Raw genomic sequence first — 22,248 nt, 5'->3', positions numbered from 1 at the left:
ATTGAAGCAAAAAACTACCTCAGTGACCTCAGTGAATATATATATATATATATATATGTACACCATCAAAACCACACTTCTGCTCAAGGTGAAGATTATAGAAAAGTTCATTCAGAACCCTAGTTTGATGAACCGATAGAAAAGTTCCTTTCCAGGAAAGACAAAGTGAGATTCAATGTGACAGTAACACACCCACACATTTTTTTAAAAAAACTTACATCTTAATTATGGGAACATGACATCATGACTACCATGGGCATATTTTGCATCAGTGCTAACCTTGAAGTCCTGGGATTTCCACCTCCATAACCAGATCCAACAGCCATCTCAATAGAGAAAGTATGGTGTATCCTTTCCCATAGGATTGTATGTTTTGTTCGTATGAAAATCCCAATGACAACACACACAGAAAGCCATAAATTTACACACTGCATGAAGGGAGAAATAAGTGCTACCAGGACAGCTGTATCCTTAAATTTTTCATACTATATTTTAATTTCTTTCAAGACTTTTCCATGAACAATCTGAAATTAATATCACAAAAAACCTACACAGCATCTGCATTATCTCTTCAACACGTAACACGGAAGTTGTACTTGTATCTATGGATATTGCTCATTAAGTCTGTCCTTTCAAGAGATAAATTTTATTGTACTAAACCTTAGCTGATCCCTAAATGCACATTTTGACCTAAGTCCTACAGGCTTCACACTAACAAAGTTTTCTTCTTGGAGAGTTTTTTTCAAAGAGCTTTTGGGTCAGGTTTTATGCTTGTGACTCATGAATAAAAGCTCTCAGTCCTTCTCATAACATTTCACTCAAGGTTAGTCATTGTATAATACAGAGATACCTGAGGAAAAGGTCTCCCCTGCCTATACGTTCTCCAGAATCCTTTAAATTCTGAAATGCTTGCCTTTTTCATCCAACTCCCTAATTACTTAATTAAAACTACAGTATGTGCCTAACAAGATACTGCAGGCTCTCAGAAATTTAGCTTGCAGTAGTTAAAACAGAGCAAAGCCTTTACAGCCTTAAAAGATCTTATTTTCCATCCCCTTTCTTACCTCAAAAATCTTTTGTCTTTCATTTTGCTTTCTCTTAATATCTTAGTTTCCTTGATGGTACCTGCTGCCTTGGCAGGTACCCAATTTACAAAGCTCTTGCTCCTGACACCTAAATCCCAGTGCACATTGCTATCTCAGGCTGGTTTCAGGCTGCTAGCATCACCTGGTCGGCAGGACATTGTGAGGCATTTTCAGACCTAGCTAGAAACATATAAGGAGACTAAGAGCATGGGGCTCTTTGTCTAGTCATTTCTCTTCCCAGCATTACACTAGAGGTCTTCCTCAAAATTTGAGAAGCTCCCTGCTCTTCACAAGCAGTTCAGGAGAACCCTGCTTGGGCTTCACACCTGCGGCAGCCAGTGACCACCAGGCAAACGAGACCATTTCCAATTCCTCAGCTCCCTGCTGAGGTTAATGCAAACCAGCACCCCGACATGTACTGAGGTAATTACCCATCTACAGGAGCAAAGAGTTAATTGAAAATCATAGGCTTTTTCAGATGGTATCAAGCCTACAATTCTCCAGAGGATCCAGAAATGGTAATTACTCAGTGAGCACTTTTCCCTATGCTTTCACCCCCTGAGGGTGACCTTACTCTACAAAAAATCCACTCGTTCCCTGCGTACTTTATGCATCTTCCCCATGGATTGTTCATTTTATGTAACAGGATGATTAATTCTTCATCTCCACATCAGGGAAAAAAAGTTCCTTGAAGAGGCAAAGCAAAAGGATTGGGGTGATGCAGTCCTCACTGAAATCGACTTTCATGAGGCTTTACTTTGCTTTTGTGCTTTGAGGTGTTGTTATTTAAATGGGCTTGATGCTGGTAAGTGGGAAGAGAGGAGGTTTTTGCTGTTCTATTTGAAGGTAATTGATTTTCAGCTTGTCCCCCTGAGTATTTAGTGCCTGCTGGGCATTACACGATTGACTGTACTCTGTGTCTGCTCTTCATACTGGTTTTAACTGTTTACAAAGTTACATTGTTCCCGACTCTGCTATTAAAAGATGGTCAGCAGGACTGATCTGTGAGAAATTCAGTCACATGTAAGCTTTAGCTGTTGCATTGAAGAGATCCTATTCTTGTGTGCTCTCCGCTCACCTTCCACTTTTCCCAAACATTTTGCGAAGAGTTTCATTCATTTGTATTACTATCTACAGTCAGAGGGATGTCTCAGTACGGAGCACTATCTGTAACCTTATCCCATACACTTAAATAATCATGTAAAATTAAGCACCTAAATATGCTTATTTATAAGTACCCTGAATGCAAAACTTAACTTTTTGATTTTTTTACTTTGAATGAGATAATTACTGACTTCAGAGAAGTTCAATGTTCTTTGCTCTCTTTCAGCAGCAGAGAATTTGTAGGTTCCATCTTGATGTTGGAAATGCTGATCCTGTACATAGAGCAACAGATGACCCAACCCTGTAGGTTCTTTTCCTCCATGATTCCAGAAACCCATCCTTTTTTCACACTGCTTGAAATAAAATGAATTGTTTATCCTAGGGACACTCTTTGTTGTAAACAACAGACCCTCCTTTTCTTACCCTCCACCAGCAAACAGTATATCTTTGGTGAATCTTCATATACTCACAAATCTGAGAAGGTTCCTGTCTCAGGACTACAAAAATACTGATGGATGTTGCTGATGGGAGCTCCTAGAGATAACCATTAATTGCAAAGATACCAAAGATACTTGTTCTAAACAAGTACTTCTACAGGTGGTATCACAGCTAGACTGTTTCTAGTATCTCATCAAACTCACTGGCATTTACAAACTACAGCCCGCAATGTAGAGATGTCCAAAAAATGAAAAGACTTTTTGAAGTCATGGAGGACATCCACGGCATACCAGGAGCTTAAGTTTAGACATCCTAATTCTCGTTGCAGTCCATTAACCCACCACTCCTACTAAAAAGAATAATTAAAAAAAAAAAAGAACAAACAACTAACAGGCAGAGGGGTAAATGCACCCTGAGTGAATTCTCAGTGTATTGTAAATTAATTGAAAAGATGCTGTGCTAACTCAAGTAACTTAGCTCATTAAACCCTGGAGTCTGATCATTTACTTGTTCTTAGACTATATTACCTTTTTTTTTTTTTTTTTTTTTTTGCTTTACTATGATGTAGTTTAGTTTTTTATTTGATTCTGGTGAGAATAGTTGGCAGTTTGCTAGTGCATTTATTTATGCATTGCAGGCAACAAAGGCGCCACATCTGCTCTCTCTCCTTTTCACCACGTCTGTGAAATCTCTGCATTCTTCACGTGGCGTGACTTAGAGCATGGCACAACTCAGTGCAGATAAACACACAGAAATGGGAGAGAAGTTCGTGGTTTGTCACATCAGCTCACTGTCAACATTTCGCACAGCCAGGGCCTACCCTGATCAGATTCTCCCTGTTACACAAGGGTCAGGCATCTATGAACAGTACTTGTTTCAGTTATTTTATTCAGACACCACTTACTAAAATCCAAAAACATGAATGCTACCCTTGGTAATGTGTCCACCCTGGGTATGTATCCATCGTGCAATGTCAGCAAAGGCAAGTGCTATTCACATCTCATGGTGTAAACCTCATTGTATTTGACCGCACCTTGTTTAGAGCAATATATCTTCCAGACTATCAGTTGAAAAAATATGGGTTGAAAAAATAAATAGCAATTTTTGAAATCGAATATCAGCATTTTGGATAGAAATACACTGATTCTGTTAGATTTTACTTGAAAAAATATTGAAATAGATTATTTTCACCTTATTCTAATTTTCGTAACATAGGAGAATCTAAAGGAGTTAAAACGTTACTCGTAAGCTTGGTGACACTGAAATAATGAGGGGGGAAGGGGACTATAGTTATGAAATAACCTGGAAGATTTGAGATTTCATTAAAGTTCACAAATTTATGAGGTGTATCGAAATATTGGTACTCTTGTGTGATGGGAATTCTGTTTTTTCTGCCAGTTCATCTATGGATATTGGACTGAAAGCTTACAGTAACTAAAATATGAAGCCAGATAGATGAAGATGCAGTTTTAAGAAAGGATTGTTTTGAAAGATAAACATTCTTATGAGGTTATAATGGGGAAGAATGGCTGGTGCAGGGGCCAGTTTGAGGAAGCTCATGGTCATGATCATTGTGGTCTGGCCATAAAGCTGCCATAAAGCCTATGTGCCCAGCACAACAGGTTGTACTCCTAAGGCTGATATTTCTATAGGTACAGTAGAAGCAAGTCTCTTGAGGAAAAGCATGAGCTGAGCAATAACTTGATCCACTTTCATGGGCAGCTGTGAGAAGGGCATGCATCGAATTGACTTGGATCCCATTTTCAAAGGAAAGTCAGGGCAACAACCGAAGTGTCCTTGGGAGCACTACTTCTTTGGTTAGGGACCCAAAACTGCAAACACCTGAGCACAGGATTAGCTTTAATAGGACAAGTAATTCAAAGGCAAGGATCCACTGACAAGCCTGAAGACAAGTATGTGTGTAGGTTTTTGCAGTTGTGCATTTAGGAGGCCTATGGTACTGTATTGTGGACCAGACACAGATCATTTAAGAATAAATACAGTTTTATTGTGGGAAAGCTCTTGAAGAAGTCAAAGTTATGGAAACATTATTAGCTGAAAGGATGAGGCATAATTTACCTTGTTGCTGTGGTACATCTCTAAGGCTGTAGTGACATAAAAGAGTTTAGCATTTTTGTTCTTGAAGCTTAGATCTAGTGTTAAGACATTATTTGTCCTCCAAGGTGGATTCTGTGTTACAGAGTGAAAAGTAATGTAAATTTTCTTACATAGAAGATTTTTACATTATGTATTCAGAGTTATACAACTTCATTTTGATTTTGTTGAGTGCAAAGGTGGCTTTAAGACTGTCTTTCTTCCAAAAAATAAATGAAGATGTGATCCTAAGAGTTTGTGGGACATCATTAATTTATCTGAAGAGGAGTCATGAAAGTTCAAACTGAGGTCCTACACATAATAAGTCTCATGGCTGTTAAATAATTCCCAGTAGACGGTCATGAGCATTATTAATGAGGCCCCATTAATAGTTTAGAAAACCCTTAGTTGAACTCTGCTTGCAGTTCCATTCATTAATTGCAGTAATTAACATTAAGGACTCTAAAACCTTAATAAATGGCTTTTCCACTAAGACATATGATGCTTATAGTGAAGTCAGATACTTACAGAGCCATAACTGTAGAATGCATTTGAAGCAACAGCAGCTTTCAAACAGCACACAGATCTTGCAGATTATTCTTTGTTATTTGCAGAAAGAAAAATCGTAACTGTGATGCTGAGGCTTCCTATCACATTGGTAGTGTGGCAGAATTTATCTTTCCATATGTTCTTATCCACAGTGTTACAACATTTTTGTTTGTTTTCATTTTTGTTTTGTTTATTTGTTTGGATAATATAATGTGTAGACTTCTGGGAAAACTTGGTCATCTTTCATTTCAGTAAATAATCACAATAATGAGGATGATTGTAATATGAATTGGATTAATCATCATCACTTGAACAGAATGCAAAGCCAGGACAGAAAAACTCAGATGAGAAAACAAACAAACAAACCAACCAACCACAAAACAAACAAACTGACCAACCCCCTAAAAAACTCAAACTAAACCAAACCAAAACCAAAACCAAACCAAACAAACAATAAACACAGAAAAACCCCGAGCCTTGCTGCACAGGTTAGGAAAAATTCTTCAAACTGATGTGGAAGTAATTCAAGGATAGAGAGTATCTTATCAGTTGTTATTATTACACTAAAAAAAGTAAAACTAAACACCAAAGAAACCACAAACCACATTAAAAGAAGAGATATAATCAGCTTAGTCTATTTTCGTTCAAGAACATATAAAACTTAGAAATCGTCCACCATGGAAAATAAAGACAACAGGCAGTGTTACCACCAGAAAGATCAGGCAGGGTGTCATTTTGGTAGGTTCTTGCTTAAGAGAAATGCGTAAATATCCATGAGAATATGATTACAGAACATATAAGATGACATTAGTAAGACAAATTTAGAAGCAAAGGTGTTAAAAGGGAAAGTAGCAAGGCTCTTCAAAGTGTTTCTAGTTTCCTTTGCAGCATTTAGATCCTACCATTTTCTTTAGGGAAAAAAAAAAAAAAAAGTAGTTAATTATAAGGTCCCCCTCGAATTTCAACTGAATAATTTATTTTTTTTCTACTTATATTATGCCACAGTTGTGACAGGATGAAGTTTCATTCACCTGCTGTTTCAAGCTATTGTATATTTTTACTATTAATTCATTGCTACCTGTCACAAGTGGATTTAAAAAACTACTGGACATTCTTTGTATACACATGTATAGGAGTGTTTTCATCCTTTAAAGTATGTAGCTGTAAGTTTATTTTAATTAACTTATAATTCTGACTAATACTTATCTGGCCCTTCAAACACTGGAATGGCTTAGGAAGTGGAATTTTTTTCTTCTTTAAAAACCTGAATAAAGTACCGTATGCAGTGGGAATTTATAGGCACATCCCCGCTACTGATAGAAACGTGAAGTACATACTCTTTATTTTATTTGGTTTCTGTTAAAAAAAAAAGTACATGGAACAAAAGCATTTTTATTTACTTTTACTTCTCAAACTCGTATTCAACACAAAGATGTAGCACTTTTTTACTCCGTTAAAATAACACCTTTTTTTTTTCTTCAAGGCTGTAGTGTTAAATATTTCTGGATTCATTACAGCAAAAGAAAGCAAGTATATCTTTCATTAAAATTGATTCACATGGTGTCAGAATATAATGTCATAAAATCATCTTTTCACTGCTCTCTAGAGAACGTTGTGTTCTAGGTCTTCCAGGCGGCATTGTCATCTTTACCTTGATATCCGACAGCTACCTAGAAATCATGTCACTTAAGCGGAGCACTTTCGTGCCATTCAGAAATCTTATTGACTGTAAATTAGAGATGAAATGGACATAGAAACAAGCAGTCCAGACTGATACAGACATTATCAGATTCTTATTAATACTACTGCTGAGTATTAATCATTTATATTATTCCCAGATATGGATTGCTATCTATACAGGGAACTTAGTTCCTTCTTATGTTTCTGTCTTTGTAACAGAATTTTAAATACTGAAGCCAATAGCAACAGAACTCTGTTTCCATGCTAATGTAAGGAGCAAGATGTGAAGGCCTTTGGGTTGGGAAAATCATGGCCATGATGTGGTGACAGGGTAACATCTAATTTCAGTGCATCCTTATGGTAGGCAAGATTCAAATGAAAGCACGTGAAAGGAAAGCTCCTTTCATTACTGCCTCAGGTAATGCCATGATTTAGTATAAGTTTCTGGTAACCCATGACAATTTTACCTTGGGCCAGCCTACAGACATGATGGAATCTCCAGTATTCTGCACAATATGGGTATAACCAGGTGCTAGCAGTTCCCCAGGTAATTAATATGCACTGTGGACTAAGGCATCTGTTGGTCTTGGCCTGGGAAAAAAAAACAGTAAGACCTCACAATGTTTCTGTCCTGACTACTTAAATTATTTCAATTATTTTGGGATTACATGCTTTGGAGAACTATAGGATACCAAAGCTTAGAAAGGATCTGACCTCCAGGATATCCAGAAGATTTATGGAATCAATGTAGGTTGCAATAGAAACTAAATCCATTCTTATACTAATGCACATAGAGCTCCAACACCACCTCAGATTTATAATGATGGGCACTGGTTTAAACTTTTCAGGTCACGTCCAAACAGAGGGTGTGTATATGCCAGTACTGCTAAAAATACAGCTGTGCCTGTATTAGTAAGCAATTAGGACCAAGCCTGCAGAGCAAAAGCTTTTATGCTGCAGAGCAGCATCCACAAACACTTTGACCATGGCATATTTTGGAATAGTTCAACTCTAGCCCTTTAGACTGAGCATCTATTAGTCCTTAGAGCACACTTGGTGCCCTACCAGAGCCCATTTTCTGGTTTTCTTTCACCGATAAGGCATCCAGTTTGTGTACTCTAAGATGACTCTACAATGTGCTTACAAGTGTAGAAAATGAGGGGCAACCAGAAGATTTGCTTCCAAATTTTGTCTTCCACCCCAGAATGGAAATAAAATTATAATGCAGATGCACCCACCATTGATGCAGCAAGGATTTTATCCAAGATCTGTGCATACAAATAAATTCTCCTTCAGCATGTGAAGAACTAGAAAGGACAAGAGCATGAAACCATGTTCATCCTATGTGATGGCGGGCTGACTGCCTCAGGACACCCCAGATATCTCAGCAGGAAGATTTTGTAAGTGTAGCAGAGGCTGTGTTCTTGGGGTTTACCTCAGACTTCAGTGGTAATTCACATCCCAGTTCTTAAGGTCAGGGACAGCAAAAAGCACCATGCTCAGAGTCCCAGAACCTGAGTTCAATCCTGCTCTTGGTGGGTATGCAAGCAAGTCACCTCAGCCTCTGCGTCATTCGCTGCCTACCCCCTATTTGGGTTATTTCAGCTGTAAGATCAACTGTATTAGATCAGTTTCCATGCTTATGTGTAAGAGCTGTGCACAGCAGGGAGCTCTGAGCATGACTGACACTGGCCTGGAGCAAGTACCAGCACCAAAATACAACATTGTTCTCTGGGATAATTCTGTTCCTCCCTCTACTCTGAGCTTCATCTGAAGGTTCTCATCTCATGAGAAATAAAGGATTAAGGTCACGAAGGAAAATAGCCTGTCACCCAGGAGAATCATATTTTGTCAGACTTATCTATTCCTTATCAGTGTTGGCACTTAACTAATGTTAACCAAACACGGATCAATGGTAGTGAAACTTCATGGGAGCTGTGAGCTGTGTTACACTATTTTACTCCCAAAGTTTTCTGGAGCTGTATTTACTTTATATCCTACTTTTCTTTTTCTTTAACAGCTTTTATTCACATGTGAGTTTCTGGCAGTTTCAATATGTTAAAACCCATTTAGACAACATTAAAACTGAGAATTCTCCACTGTATAAATTTAATTCCAATTACTCTTATTCCCTTGTTATCTCCTGGTTATAATGTGAAGCACTTTCAAAATTGGCATATTAAAGAAGCTATAATTTGCTCAACAGCTGTAGAAACTGTGATAATTAAAGGAAAAATTAATTGGTTTTATTTTGATGTTTCTTTTATTATATTGCCAGTGTGAGAATTATCTTTTCAAGGTAAGAAGTCATCAGTTCTCATCTGACTATCCATCTATATATGTACCTCAGCATCATACTTCTCTGAGCACCTTCCCAAATGAAAATATGGAAATAATCTTTATCTTTTTCTTCTCTCCTCAGCCCATAGAAGAAATAGATTGCTAGATTTTGAAGTGAATAAGGACCACTAGGTTATTTAGTATGAGATCCTAGATCAAGCATTACATCTAAGTATGCCTTTATTGAGCACAAGGATTTGATTTCAATTCAGGCAATTTCAGATAGGCAGTCAGTTTTGATACGAAAGCTTCAAGAAATGAAAAATTCAGCACTTCCTTCAGCAGTTTCTTCCAATGCGTGCTGAGCACCTGTGTGCCTTCCTTCTGGTTCAATCTCTCAAAATTTAACTTCTAGCTGCCAGTTTTTACAAGGCCGTTCTCCAGTAGATTTGAAAGCTCTTTAGCAGTGACTATTTTCTTTTCACAATGGCACACATACCATCAAATCAAAGCTTATCTGGGTCTCCTCTGGATAAATTAATTGGATTTAAATGTCTATATTTTCTATTGTAAGAGAACTTTCAGACCACCGCTGAGATGCATCAAATTTCTTATGTCCTTTTTTTTTTTTAAATTACAAGATCCAAAACTAGACTCGGCAGCTTGATTTGACACAACTGCTACCAAGTGAAGTGGCATAAACACTTTCCAGCTCTTAATCCCTCTACTTTTTTTGCACATTCAAGGGCACTAGACTTTTTCTGTGGCTTTAGGCAGGTTGCTTCCAGGGAACTGCTTTGTCAGCATTATTCCTAAAGCATTTGTAATCTATTTGCACAGTCCTTTCCCCAGCTTCAGCTGTGAAGGATAGATTTCTACTAGCTCAGACACTAATTTCCAGTAAATGTTCTAGCAAGTCCAGTTTCCATGAAAGATGTCTTATATATTGATTCTTACTATGCAGGGCACTTTAATCTCTAGAAGAAACCTACAAAGAAAACTTAGTTCAGGAAAACCTAGCTCTGGAGATGCTTACAGAGACAACCATAGAGTGAACCTATACGACTAGATTCATGACTGAAGCAGATCAGCTCACTTTTAAAAAATAAGTTGTGCAGATCCATCCAAAATTATAATTAAAGAATCATTGACTGGTCTTGCAGATATTGGCCTGAGCCTTTCTCTTCCTTAGCCTTCCAATCGATACGATGAGTATACAAATATTTATCTTTATAAGTACTTTTCATTAAAAGCTAATTATAGTATACTTCTGCAATTAATTATTAGCTGCTTTAAGTAGATACCTTACAAGATTATACTAAATAAAGAGAATCAGTCATTTTTAACACAGTGCAAGTTAGGGAATTGTTCACAGATAAGCTTAATTCCAGTTAAACAAGATGTACTGTAAAAGTTCCCTTACACATTCATTTGACATCCAGGTCTCTGGAGGACATTTTGCTCTTTTCCTACTTAGCTCTGCATCCATTTTACTTCCTCTCTGAACATTCATTACAAAGAGGAATTGGGATTCTGTGTTCAGACAGCATTGCTGCAGCACTACCCTGAGCTATCTGTTTCCTTAGTGCACAGGTTCAATTCTGGTTGCTTATTGACTTTCTTCAGGTTTCTCAGAACACCTTCTTAATGCCAGCCAGAGGTCTGGGTCTGGAAAGGGCAGGAGGAAGCCTGTCCCTGGGAGTAAGGAGCTCAGCAACATCACAAATACATCAGATTCCACTGTGAATTCCACAAATAGTAAAGAACAGGCTAAATTTCCTTTCTCAAGCTGGACCATGAAAAAGAACAGAACAGGATGTAGGAAAAAAGCCACATACAAGGATGAATGATCTTTGGTGTCTTTGTTATCACAGTAGGGAGAAAAAATGGGAAACTTGCATACATCTTTCTCCAGGTTCCTAACTTGTGTACTGAAAGATTTTTACCCACATAAAGCTCAGTACAATCTGCTGTGTTCCACCTTGAAGAAATACCCATGGTGAGTGAAACCTAATGCAAATGGCATTAGTATCTCCTTAGCCCCTGATAACCTGTCCTTAAAGGGTTAGAAAAGAGAGTGGTAATAATTCTTGAGCATGCCTAAATTACAGTGAAGGAGACACAGGTTCCATTTTTTGCCACTGCAGATAAGATCCAACAGAATTAATCTGTGGAGAGACACAAGAATATCTCACCTTCCAAAGCAATTACTTCCACTGATAAAAGTTGTTATAACAAAAGCTTTCTACTTTCAATGTGTGAAATCAGCCTTCAACTGCACATATCTGCAAAAGCAAGAGAAAAAAAAAGTCATTGAATTACCAGACTGATATTACTGATTTAATATAATAATGATCTACATTTGATTTTAAACAGTTCAGAATAATTTCTTACTTCAGTTGTTACATCAATGGTTTAGCCATTGTACAGCTCAAACACAACAAAGCACAGAGTAGTGGTCTCACATGCAATTCATTGATATCGAAGGGTCCTCCCATATATTTCACTGAGATTTCAGATATAGCTCTAGAAATGCTCTTCTAAATGAAGTTATGATGCCAAAGCCAAAAGAAAAGTCATAAAGATACCAAGATATTTTCTTGATGACAGTTCAGCCTTTCCCGGAGACTTGGAAACAAGCCCTGGAAGCTTTTATTTCAGCAGTTTGATTCTTTGCTGCAAGGTAATGGTATTAAAGTATTAAGGACAAAGGAACAAATGTGGGAAAAAAAAAAAAACAAAAAAACCCCAAAAAACAACCCAACAAAAAACCACACACACACACAAAAATGCAATAAAAATGATCCATTGGTAGAAGAACAACATATATTCTTTCTATTTTGTTCCTATCATTTTTTTATAGTAGCAAACTGTTGTACTGTTTCAATATTTGAAGGAGGAGAGGCAGTAGGGTAGGCTGCTCAGAGGACTGCGGGGACTTCATCTACCAGAGTGTGCTGTGACCATTGGCTTGTGCAAAACACACTGCAAAGCAGTTGTAAAGCTGTTACACTCCTGGTGGTAGTATCATACACTGATCTTACATTCCCTTTACACGTTCCCTATGCAGAGAGCAGGAAACTGCACCAATCTAGTCCTAGACTTTCTTCTACCACCTTGGAAATCTTTCATATATCAGCAGAAAACTAGCAAAAGTATGTTGCGAAAAAAAGCAGCAGCTGTGGATTTGTGAGGTGTCTTATTCATGAGTTGCTCTAAAAACATTCAAAATTTGTTAGCCTGGTATTGTCTGAAGAAAAAAAAAATGATTGAAACATTGATTTGAAGAATTTAAATCACCTAGATGTAAGTCCAGAGGTAGTATAAGAAAGTGACATTTCTTTAGTGATTATCTAGACTACTGAAAGAGAAATATTTTTTTCTCACTTGTTGTTTAAAGGAAAGGTTGAGCTCTTTTATGTTAAAATTTTGCTACAAAGTTAGCTTTTTTAAAAATATCACTGTATGTGTTGAAGGTTCATCTTCTCTTCACATGAGTCTGTTTACTTGTTTGCTTGTTTACTTGTTTACTTGTATACAAGTATATATATTTATGAGTATATATAGTGTACAGTATAGTATATAGTATATACAAGTATATAAACTTGTATACTTGTTTACTATATGTTAAAGTGCCTGAAGTCAGCTGAAAATCATTGGTGACCAGAAAGAACATTTACATCCTTTGAGTCCAACATGTCTCATGAAACAAATCCAATTCACATAATAGACTTTTCAAAATAGGGTGAAAAAGAAGTAGAGAGACTTATTAACACAAAAGAAACCACTTCTGACATATGAAAGTGCCATTTCCGTGTCTCTTGCTTAAGATGTGTAAACAACAGAGTAATCCTGAATGGTACACTGTTTCTGGTAGAAATGAAAGCCAAGTGGCCAATTTGAGTCATTTTATGTCTTTGAGATGAATAGCTGTGAGGAGAAGCCTTTGAGGCAGGCAAATGATCTGAGACAGTTCCCAAAAGGTATGATTATATATAAGCACCTGCTGGCTGTTATGATGATTCAGTCAAGAACAATCGTGAATGCTTTTATGAGTTCTGCAAAACTATTAACCTCTGCAGAGTGCAACCAGTCTTTTCCTTGAATGTCATAGTTCTGACAGCCCTGCAGCATCTCTCATGTATAATATGATGAGCAAGTCTCCATGTGTTGGACCACAGAGTCTAGGAGGACAAAACTTCAGACTGCTGGACTGCAAGGACAAGGGTGAGCAGTGAACCTCTAAGTGGATGAAACTCTTTGGAAACCAAAATTAGTCTAAATTCAATAACAGTCGAATTTGTGAAAGGCCTTTGCTAGTACTGTGGGCTATCTGAACTGGTGGAATTCAGTTTGGCCAGAGCTCCTGGCAGAGATTCAGACTTTCAGACTTCTGCAGTGAAGTCAGCAAGGACTGTGTAGCATGAGGCCCAGATTTAATTCAGATAGTCACAGGGGTACAAAAAATGGAAAAACACAGTGAGACTAACATTACATTGAGAGAAATGTGAAGGAAAGGCTCTCACCCTGCATGATGTTGTGAAGCAGTGGTAGTTAAAGAAATAGGGAGAGTGATGAGGTGGTCCATAGGAAATCAAATGCTGTTAAGTCTATATGCAAAATGGACTATTAGAAAGGATTATATGTCAGTATGTAATAGCACATCTTGCTTTCATTGTTAAAAACCAAAGACGAGGAGAGAGGAAAGGCAATGTTGTGTGTGGGTGCACAAATAATGGACCTTCACACTTAATGAAGACAGAGATTATGGACCTACCACAAGCTCAGTGTTCCTTAACAGAAGACACTTACTGGAAATGAATGTGTCTAAACAGCAGTCCACATTGAAATGTCATGTATCAAGTTTGGTACAAAATAGATAAAATAATATGTATCTATGTAAAGAAGACATAAAAACATTATTATGCACATCATTTGATGACAAAGTTACTTCAAAGCCAGTGAGCAGACAGAAAATGAGATGTCATCATGAGTAGCACTAGTCCACGTGAATGAGTGGAGTTTCGGCATGAACTGAGGTCCTGAGGACACGAGAGTGGTGCCACAACGCCCTCCTACCTGAAGAGAAAAGTAATAGTCGAAGCCATGAGCTTCTGTTCTGTCATCAGTGATCTCCAGATTCACTATGAAACTTTGCAGAACTTTAAATGTCAGACACTTGTACAGGAAAGATTTCTACATATGTATTCAGCTATATTTTTCTGCTTTGTTGGAACCCATGGCTATAAAGCTGCCACACAGCTCTAAATATTCGTCTGTGTTACAAAAATTTCTCATGTTAGGTCTGTATCATTAGTAATAATAATTTTCTCATAGGCCTCATCAGAAAAAGGCCTTGTCTAGGGAACAGTGACCTAAGAAGGCACAGAATCAGAGCAACATAACATTTCTATTCATCTACAATGTTGATACATTGATAAAGCAATCTTTGGGTCAGTGAAGAGCACCTGGTCTCATTAGGAGAAAGATAAAACTAATGTCTTCCTGTATCACTCCTTTTGCCTTTTTAGCTTCACTGCAGTAGCTGAAGCTGAAGCCTGCACAGCCATAACCTCCTTATCCATGTTGCACTTTCTCACTGCTCTTTTCAAACTTGGTAGGACAAAATCTGATGCTAGCATCACTCAGATCAATTATACTTTTCAAAGAGATTGAATTGAGTGTGTAAAATTCCTCCCGTCAGCCTGCACTTCATAGCTTACATAACCTTGATTGACATATGTGAAGTGGTTCGCTGAGCTGTGATCAGCTAGGGATTAGCCTGATCTTGAGTTTCACGCACAGATGAAGGGGTTGGATAAGGGAAGGTTTTGTTGTTGGTGGTGGTTTTTTGGTTTTGGTTTTAATTTTTTTTTTTTCTGTTTATTTATGCCTATCTTGCTTGCAAAGACTGTTGGTAGAGAGCTGGATATTGACCATTTCTCCCCAGTTGCTTAAGAGGCATGGAAGAAAAGGCTTCAATTGCTTCTGATTTGCTGCTTTTCCAGTCTGTGTTTTTGCTTGACTGCTGTATTAATGCAAACATTCAGCCCTGAATTAGATCCCTCCAGCCAGCAACTGCTCACTCACCAAGCCCACGCACTTAGAGCAATGTCTGTTCTGACTGCAACATAAATAAATATACCCAATCTAGTTTTAATCTAGGCTGTTTGTGTTCTGGTGCAGCAAAGATGTGTTTACACAGACTTGAGCTCCTCAACTAAGAGCTCATGCTCTGCAACAGGCTCGCTCAGCATTTCAGTGTTGAAATTCATGCCACTGTCTCCTCATTTATTGGCCAGCGTCATTAGATTAAATCCAGCTTGGCATTGTGCCTGAAAGCAGTGCCAGTTGCCATGTAAGTTTACTCCTGTGGGGTGGAAACACTTTCAACCTGAGTGACTAGTTGATCTGAGCTGTATATAACTATAGCTCATAATGAGGAAATAATCCACCAGTTTGGCACAGCCTAAATCTTTTTGCATTCATACTTTCCTGGTGTCACAATTTCTGTTGGGCACTCAAAAAAGCAGTCACATTTTTCTGTAAAGGATGTTGGAAATATCCCAGAAAGGCTCAATTTACCAAGTGCTAAGAATGACTGGACATGGTTCTGTCACATGAATGATACACCACCACTTTGCATACAGCTGAGTTGATGTGTTTGGTGTTGTTTGCAAAATCTTTGCTGTAAACTTACGTATTCGACAAGTTCGGTTGTTGAATTTCTGCCTAACATCAAGCTTTGATTCCAACATGTGGGCACAGAGCTGGTGAGAAGTTACTGATAAAATATTTTTTCAGCAATTTTTGGTTCACCGGGATATTTGAAAAAACTTGTGATGTACAACAAAACACTTCCCAATAAATCTCTTAAACATGTGATATCTATTTAAAAGAAAGTTCCAGATTCATGTCCTTGTCTGAGTCCTGACAAGCCAGCTGTTTTGCAGAGGGTATTTCTCCAGTATCATTTTCTGAATGTGAAGTGAAAAATGTCTGAAATTAAAATAATTTTCATAGGCTAAGAAAGCTGTATGAAACACGTGTAGATGCAAAAGGTTGGAGGGGTTCACAACAGCTGATTTAAGCCATTTTCAGGGAGTTGAAGGGGGGATGGAAATATTTTTGAGTGCACTAGCTCTAAATAATCCTGGATTTTGTGTCCAAGATTGTAATTGCATTTTTTCAGTCCACTCTATTTTATACATAGAAGCTTTAACCTTCACTTTATTTGTTGAATGTGTTGGTCATGACTCATCGACATAATCTCTTCAAAGTCTGCCAGCCTGGGTGCCTTCCCTAATGATATTGCTTGTTTTGTGCATTGATACAGTGACAGTTGAGAAAAATGCCTATTCTTTGAAAGGTCAATGTACAGCTTAATCTACATCAGAGCAATCAGTTTCTGCAAAGTCTATTGCTGAAACATAGTTTTTAACCTTTTTACCTCTCAGCTTTTCAGTCCTCTTTTCACTTACTGTGCTCTGGACTGACACACCAGTTTGTGGTGACTGACGTTAAAGTTTGAATCTTGTCTCCAAATTGCTAAGTTTAGTGAGGTCAGGAGTATATCCATTCTTCCTTATCCTCAAGAGTATTTTAATGAAACACCAGAATCACACAGCTCAGTGCTAAAAGGATTACAGAAATTGCAGAGCACAGCACTCCTGACTCTTTTATGCAGAGAATCAAAGCCAAAAGTGGTCAGTTTTTTCACTACAAATAACATTTACCTCCCATCATGACTGGACAGAACCTTGAGAGGTCTTTCTATCTAGCCACCTGCAGTATTGTTTTCCTGCCATTTGCCATCAAGCTGTGGTCAATAAGCAACTCGGGGCAGAAAAGAACTTGCTCAGTGCAGAGTATACAATCAGCACTGAAAGCAACTATATTAACATTCCTCTGCCTTAAGGCCTTTGAAACAGTATTGTGCTTCTGAGAGTGTTTCATGCTACATATACACACACAGAGGAGGAATACAGACTGTTGGACAAATATTTTGCTATTGCAAGTTTTTTCAAGACAACTAGAAAAGTTCCTCAGGTGGGACAGACATAGATGTGCAAACATCTAATGAGGCAAGCAGCAAAAAGGCAGTGAACCAAATAGAATCCTACCACCTGACTTTACTTGAAATTTATTATATGAATTAAATAATACAGTTCAAAACCTTTTTACATCATTTTGCTGTTCTCCCTTGGCACACGACAATGAATTAGACAGCTGTCACCTTGTCTGTAAATAATGTTCAAAGCTAATTTCTTTGAAGATGTTCCTTTATGTGCATTTCAGTAAGATGAATGTAGATAATTAAATATTAAGATATTTAAATCAAGTTGAATATAGTCAGCAGTCAAAGTAAATTGCCACCTTGTACTGAATCTTTATCATATGAATCTGCTTATTTTGTTTTGTTTTCTCTTACTCTATTCAGAAAGCAATACCAATGAATTGTCACTAGTGCTGGATACAGCATTCATACGAAAACCTGTGTTTTGTCAAACAGCCAAATTGTCCCCTGGTTTGTGTCTTGCTGGACATGGCACAAGGTGTGAGATGTAAGGATCATATTCTGATGTGATAACATCAGAAAAAGTTCAGTGAGCTTTTTAATGCCCACAGAGAGGCAGGCAGGACACTGGTGTTTAATATCCCAGTTCCACATCATCAAAGTCAAAAGGAACTTTGTTGTTGGGCTTTACCTGATGCATTAAGACACAACACAGCATGGCTTTGCCTTGGCAGGAAGAGATGCTGCACTAGCTGCACCAGAACTGAGCCCACGCTCCCAGCTCTGACATGCCACTAAGCTACGTTTGCTGGATTTATTGCTCAGACTTGTCAAATGTGTATGTCACATGACAAGCAATATGAAGCATTAACTGACTGGGAACTGGTTCAGTATGAACTCAGTAAAGCAAATATGGTTCCTTTTTACTCCATGAATTTTATGCTGTGCACTTAAGCATTCACAGAGTAAGATATTTCAGAGCCACAAATCATTTGCAGCCATCATCCGTAGCCTATGAATGTGACCCGAGTCTCCAGGAAACTAGGCACCTCTAGCTAACTAAAATAAAATTTAATTTATACTTACGGATGCTAGCACTAAAATAGGGGGAGGAAGGTGGGCATGTGTATAAGCTCTCAATTGAAGCAGAGCTGTATGGAGGTGAGAACAGCAGAGCTGTCCAAAAGTGGCACATTTTTTTCCTTACTTCCAAGCTGTTTTGTGTACCATACGTTGTTATGTCAAGTCATCCCACATGCAGTCTGGTTTGGTTTGATTTTTTAAGAGTCTCACACTCCCTGGGTCAGGAGAACACTGCCAAAAATACACATTGAACAGTGACAGGATACAGACTCTCTGTTTCAAGCCCCTTTCTGCTACCTGCAGCCCATAGTTTGGTGGAGAAGAATGAAAGTGGGTAATATAAGAGGATGGTGAAATAAAGGGGATTCTATGAAAACAAGAAATTTGCTGTATTCCTTAGCAGCTCATTTCCAGGCATCCTAACAATCCAATATTTTTTCAAGCATGCATTGTTCTTGTAAGGAAGATGTAGCCTCATTTTGAAACAGCACTGCTAGACTGCAACACATTTGCAGCCTTTACATTTCAGTAATTAAGTTATTTATTGGAGAACTGCTCTATAAATTCCCCCCAAACAGGCAGTAAAAAAAAAAATCAAACATATACAAACATAGTGTGCGTGAGTGATTTATAGGGACTAGTCTCCTTTAAGCTATGTAGCAAAATAATGATTTCTTCCAGTTAGATGGCTAGTTTTAGTGACATGTATACTAAACAGTTGCCATGTAATACCTCCCTGTAAACTGATATGTTGCAAGTTGTCATTGTGCTTTGCAGTATAAAAATTGTGACATACTGAAAGAGTGATCTGTTTTCTCTTTTAGCTAACTGTTCTTCCAAGATTGTGAAAGGAAAAGCAAGTATGTTTGTAATTAAAGATAACACATTTTTTTTCTGTGTTATCGTTTTACCTACAAAACCCCAGGGTAAAAGAGCTTTAGGATGAAAAGAAACACATATGGAGCTGCTGATGGGATATTCTCTGTTTGAAGTACAGCTTAGAGAGAATAAAAATTTTGAGCAGAGATATTAACAATAGAAAAATAAATAGGATTCCATCTTGTGCCTCTGTCTGCTCAGTACTCTCGTACAATAGCTGTCTCCAAACAAAGTGCTGAAATAAAACTTCTCCTGGACAACTATTGCCTGCTGTTATCATCAAGAAAGACAGAACTGCCTATAGGCTCCAGTCACTGTCCACAGCAGTCAGCAAACCCTCTTCAAGCATGGAGACTTTTGGGTATTGCCCTTCCACAATGGCCAAGCCAAGGCAATGAGAAGGTCTCCTGCTGACTCCTGTGGGCACATGGACATGATTGAGCCAATAGGGAAACGTGTGCTCTCAGGAAAACATCAGACTTGCATGCAAAACATGAAAATTAGTCCTGAGAAGCAGCACGGAGATGTTAATATCCTTTAGACAGAAGGAAACAAAATACATGTTACGATGAAATTTTAACTCAAGATAATATGTTTAAGAAAGAACTGTTCTTTCACAGAAAGAGTTGGAATTTCTTAAGTACATTTCAGCAAAACTCCCCATCGTGGCTATGTCTTGCTCAGCAGGGCTTGACAAGGCTCTAAACTCTGTCCACGAGATCAGGCTGTACTCCAGATGTTCTCCGATCTTCAGGCTGGTTGTATGTAGGCTTGTGAGGCCTTGTTCACTTCTGTAGAGCCAAGGCTGCATTACATGTCTCAGGAACAACCCCTTGGTATCCAATTCAGAAAACAGACTAGTTCTTCTTATTAACAAGGGCCATCCTATCACTATCACCTCTCACTTTTCCCACATTAAATAATCACACCTGTCCTTTCTAGTTTTAAAATCCACTAATTTATGACCCTGGATTTAAAATTTGTCAGGGTTTTAGAACATTTAGAACAAGGATTTTTGTTCTGATCAGTCTTTATATTTTAATATTACATGCACACACAGTTTTGCCGGCTATGTCAGGAAGCAATCCTCATACCTATGCTTTAACTGGAAAAAATGAACACCAGTTCATTACATCCAAATTTATTAACATGCTTCAGTAACTCCCAATGGGAACCAGGCACAGGTTTTCAAAGGAGCATGGAAAAACATTTGAGAACACAATAACAATCTGGTATGTGACATCTTTTAGGCACTATAATGGAAAAGACCATGGCAATGGTCTTTATGGAAAATAATGAAGTATAAAAAATGTATGAGTAGAGTACTGTCAATGAAACTCTGCAATCAGATTATTTTTCTACCAGGCTCTAACTCCTGCTTCATGATGCAGAGCGTATATCACAACCTAGTATTTCCCAGTAGAGCCCATAACAATGAAAACTATTGATTAAATGTTAACCCTTTGACTCAGAAAGTTGAAATTTCACAAAGTACATCCCATTACCAGCAATGGTAATGTGTAGAGAAAGATCAACAACTCCAAACAGTTGCTGTAATATGAATTTTTATCTGTGGATTTGAATTTAAATTTTAAGAGTTTAACGGGTTTTTTTGCTCTATACACTTGTAAAACAAGTGCACTTCAAAATATAGTATTGGATAGTGTAACCTATGCACACACACATATATTTATACAGTAGTGACAAAATATTACTTGCAAATAGAAAAATAAATATCAACCTGCACATGGATTTCAACATGCTGTTATGCTAAAATGTATAATATGTGTTTTCAACTACTCACCACATTACCATTGGCAGTTTCTAATAATTGGTTATTTGCATATATAATTGTGGGAATTACATAAAGCTTTTAAGTATATAAATGTGCATACAATGTATTTTTTTTTTCTCTTAAAGTAAGTTAGTTTACTGTGAATTTCTTCATTGATTTTCTTTCTGAAATTCAGCTTCTTACTGGCATTTTTTTTTCCTTAAATCCTGACATCTTATCTGTAAGACAAGCTCACATGTTTTCATTTTTCAAATGAAATATTTATGAGAAGTAGGATTTGCTTTATCTGAAGAAAATATATAATTTAAGTCAGAAAATGTTCAGTCCCTACAAACATAATTGACAAATTTAGAAAGAGGCAATTCTCAAAATATTCATTCAGATGAAAATCTCTGGGGTTCACACGGCAGAGCAAAACCTCAAGGTGAAAAATACCGGAATTCTCTGTAATGCTTTGTCTGGGTGAATACTTTTGACTTCATGATGCACCAATTATTTTATTCGCAGTGCCTTATACTAATAATGTTAGCAGAGACAGCATCAAGCTGAAAAAAAACCCCAAAACATTAAATTGTATAAATTATAGAACTGGGTCAAAACTTTGTGGTTTTGTCCACTCGCTTTAGTTCTTTTTTTCTTTATTGCATAAGAAAATAGTATCACTGACTGTGAGCATTACTATTAGTTTCATTAATGCTGAAGACACCAGTGCTCGAAGACCTTTGGGTGCCTGCTTTCACTAGAAGTTACCTCTTAAATATGTCAGAGGATAGATATGTCTACATTTCCCAGTGGCACTGGATCAAGGCAGAGCATAATGAGTCAGTGTGTAAAGCACTGTTCTATCTGCCTCAGAAATATTTGTAGCACATCCTAAAAACATCTTCGGCAACACGCTGTGGCGGTCAGGGACACTATACATCAAATCCATGTTTATGCAGTAACCCATAAGGATACTTCTTTGAAAAGTCCTTACCAAGGTGTAGTCAATGACAACAATATGATGGCTTTCATTTATCAGGAGTGGTGTAAAACCTAAGCACTGTACTAAATAAGGAGGGAACGTGTGAGAAGCCCTGCAGAGTTGTACCTTTCATTACAGGGGAGTTCCACAGTAGTGGAGTTTATGGACTTGTGATTTTATGGAGTGTGCTTTTCATTTCTTATTTTTTATCTAAATCTGTTCAATCAATTACTTTAATTTACTCTCTGGGCAGGCTGCAAGTTATTGTGTGTCAAGTTTT

This window comes from Nesoenas mayeri (assembly GCF_963082525.1).
Source record: "Nesoenas mayeri genome assembly, chromosome: 4".
Taxonomy (NCBI): Eukaryota; Metazoa; Chordata; class Aves; order Columbiformes; family Columbidae; genus Nesoenas; species Nesoenas mayeri.
Note: the sequence above shows the minus strand (reverse complement) of the source record.